The sequence below is a fragment of the Cynara cardunculus genome, assembly GCF_001531365.2.
Source record: "Cynara cardunculus var. scolymus isolate 2C chromosome LG 10, CcrdV1, whole genome shotgun sequence".
Taxonomy (NCBI): Eukaryota; Viridiplantae; Streptophyta; class Magnoliopsida; order Asterales; family Asteraceae; genus Cynara; species Cynara cardunculus.
Genome location: NC_037537.1, coordinates 9,457,184 through 9,461,239, shown reverse-complemented (window position 1 = coordinate 9,461,239; position 4,056 = coordinate 9,457,184).

Here is a 4,056-nt window from a genome sequence, read left to right as displayed (position 1 = left end):
TTAAGTATTCTGTTAGAATTTAATGATTATATTAATTATATTTTAGATTTTTTATATTTAAAATGAGATGTTTATCCTGTATTTGATTGTGTTTATCTACAGTTAGTTACACGAATTCAGATATGGGATGAAATCGGATAGGGATGAAATCGCTTAGGGATGAACGGGTTTAAGAGTTTTTAAGAGTTTTAGCCAAATGTTTTATAAGATAGTATAGATTATATCAATCATAATACCATCCAAACAAAACATCCTAAAAAAGATCGTCTAAAAAAGATTGTTCAAAACAAAACATCACCAAACTAAAATAAATCGATCTTACCACCTGTAAATTTAACCCACCCCTCACACCCCTCTTCGCTCAAGCGTAACCAAACATTCCTATAATCAGTGTTTTGGCTGCAATATGTAAAGTGTTGTGTCATACAATGCAATTTGCTCCCACCCAAGTGTTTCCAACTTATCAATGCAATGATCGATCTCATTCTCCCCTGGTGGTTTGTTCAAGATCTGTTTAACATGTGTCACAACCCTTGCTAAATCATCCTCATTTTCCAAACGTTGTTTTCCTCTTTGTTTTTTCCTTTGAGATTGGGGACGAAAAACAATCTCTTCTTCCGAAGGAAGTGGTTCTTGTGTTAGATCATAATAGTCTTGTGTGCCATAATCTTCAGCAATTTCAGGAGTCACACTAGAAGGGTTCGGAACAGTAACAGTTGGTCCCAAGTTCCAACACCGGTGGAAGCCACACCATCAAACAACTGAATACAAAGTTGAGGAAAGGGAAGAGGTGAAGTCCGCAACTTCTCAACAAATTTGTTTTGCTGTTTATAATAGATTAATAAGTATATATAAAAGAAGAATTTAAGAAAATAATCTTAATAGGAAAAGATCAAATGTGACCTTCATTTCTATTTGTCATTCCTCTTCTGACAGATTAAACATGTTTGTTAATGCATCATAAACATTACCCGTCTTGTTTCTTAACTTTGCCTATGCTCCATACTTTCCTTGAGGTAATCATAATGGTTTTTCATTTGTCGTTCAACAACAAAATTATGATTCTTTTGTAGCACTTCTGCTACATTCTTCCAAGAAACTGCCTTAAGACTACCCCCTTCTCGTCCATTTACGGAGATCTCATGCAAACAAGACTCGATGAATGTTTTCACCACATTTTCTTTTTTCCAGTTAACCCTAGGCTTTTTTTGATTGTGAAGATCTGCCAAAATTTGTCATATCTAAAACATTAACCATCATATCATGATTAGTTCAAAGGTGCATGTCTTGTAGTCCAAATAATTAAAGGTTGTTTGCTTCATATTGAGGAATGAAAAATGGTCATCTTAGCAAACAACGGCATGATAGTTATAAGACCTCCTATATTAATGGTAAATACAAACTCCATCAAGGATATTTTTGTAAAGACCTCCTGCTTGTAAAAAGTTCTAGAAAACAAGATTTTACGAGAAATATTTGGTACTGCATTAGTAAATGATTTAGAAAGCGAACCAAGTATATATAGAAACCCAAAAACAGGTTGTATGCCAGTGTTGGTCCTAGAAAGTCAACTTCCAATAACCAGTCTGGACTTGAAAGTTGTTTGCCAAAAGGTAAAAATGATCTGTGTTAAGATGTAACGAAGTTTCATGATGTGCTTCTGTATCTATAATATCCAAATGGTACCGATTGACACATTAAGCCCAGTTAATATGAGTGACTTTTTGAACTGTCAGCTTTACCCTTTGGCCTATCCAACAAGAAAATTTCTCTAGTAGATTTACACAAAGCTAGTGCTAATTAACTATCAACCAACTAGTACAGATACTGAGGATTAATGCACATATCCATGTAACTTAACTTTTTATTTTATCATGTAAAGGATCTTGTTACTCCTGTAGTCACCTTACAAGTCTAATATCTTAAGATGGTCTTCATCTTCTGTCATGTAAACTACTTTAGACTACATGCATCTACTAGTCATCTGTGACTACTCGTTTCTTTGTAAGACTCTTGTTACATGCTTTGTATACAAGTTCAATTGTTGCATTATGCAGAAGAAATCAAGCTTTCCAACAAAGTGGAGGCCTCAGATGATCAAGTTATTCTTGACATTGATTGTAAGAATAAAGATCCTAAGATGTGCAGTTTATATGTTGCTGAAGTATATAACAATTTACGTGTGATAGAGGTATGTTTGGTTGTTGACCTCCCTTTATTGGTTATTACCACATATTCTACAACTTCTATGCACATGGTAATCATTCAAATATCTCCATCACATGCAACTATGCAAGGTTTATTCTAAAAGTACATAATCTCATTTTCCTTTTACCATGTGTATTATTAGTTTTATCTTATATAACCAAAGTGAGGTTGTTCTTGTATTACATATGTTTCATAATTCATATCATATAACTAAATGTTCATTAACATCCACATGTTATTTTACTTATGAATATTGAAGGATCTCTATCTTAATGGCAAAAAAAGTTATAACCTTTTCTATGTTCCCTCATTCTAAAGTACGTCTTTCTCTTCAGCTGAAGTGGAGACCCTGCTGATTTTGATACTGCATCCTCAAGCTAATGTTCAACTTGCAGTGTTGTCTTTGATTTTATGTTGGGACTAATATATTCAACTTGAATGGCATGTTGAAGAACACCTTTATTGGGGATAAAAACATGCATTTGGTATGTTATATCTCTAAATAATAAATGTTGAGGACCACCGTCTTACTTTCCCTTTTTCCCTTGAAATTTTTTGCCATTTGAGCAATAAAATGTACAGGGAAGAGTATTTGATGTTCGAGTCTTGGAACTATGTTATATTAACTACTTGCACATACAGATTTTTGCTAAAGATGCCACAAAGACCAAGTGTATAGCCTTTTGCATGTCTAACTAGTTTTAAACATGTTGGTGATAGGTGAAAGGCGACAAATATTCAATATCTGGATGTTATGATGGTCTTATGAGCTCTCTAATAACACCAACATATGAGCAAGAAGAAGTAACCAATTCTCTGGTAAGCATGTAAATCAACATTCAGAAAATGGAAATGATGGCATCTTCGGCTATAGTCAAATATTTTTTAAGTTAAAGATGGCATCTTCATTTACATAATGCAAAGCATAAACAAGGGTAGTAGCAGTGGTAAACATTGATTTAAACAAACAAAATCAAACATTTGTTCATCAACCAAATACATATAGAAGCCCTAAATAGATCAAACGGTAAGAAATCATCTATACTACCTTATTAAACATACTACCCCAAAGTCTTAAAGTCTTAACTTTTTTAATACCCAAATTACCCTTGAACTTCCTTTACACGCCTCCCCCACCTCCCAATATGCCTCTTCATTTTACCTGTCAATATGCCTCTTCATTTTACCCGGCTCCCCTCCCCCAAGAACACTCTTCCCCTTATCGACTCCCAAGGCGACGATTCACTCCCCAAGATGGTTCCTTTAAGAATCGTCCATCGTCCTTCTCAATCGCCCAAAATCGTTCAATCGTCCATCGTCCCACCGCTGCCGAATCGTTCAATCGTCCATCGCCCAAAATCCTTTAAGAATCGTCCATCGTCCCACCGCTGCCGTCGTCCATCGTCCCACCGATGCCAAATCGTTCAATCGCCTTCACAATCGCCTTCAATCGTCGCCCTCCAATCGTTCCTCAATCGCTTTCAGGTATGAACAATTTGTTTTTAGGTTTTGCTTTTGGGTTTTCGCTCTACAGGTTTTGCTTTTGGGTTTTCGCTCTCCATCTGTTTGAGTTTTATTTTTGTGTTTTGCGTTTTGCTTTTGTTTTTAGGTTTTGCTTTTACACTTCGAATCGTTCTGCTTACACTGTCCTTCAACCTTCAACCTTCAATCCCTCTTCCAGGTAATTATTTGGTTTGTTTTGCTGTTTTGGGTATGATTTTGCTTTTAGTGATTTTGCTTTTCGGTATGATTTTGCTTTTGTTTTGCTGTTTTGGGTATCGTTCTGCTTAGGCTTAAATAAATCAAAACAAAAAGAAAGCAAAAAAAATAAAACACAATCTGCACAAA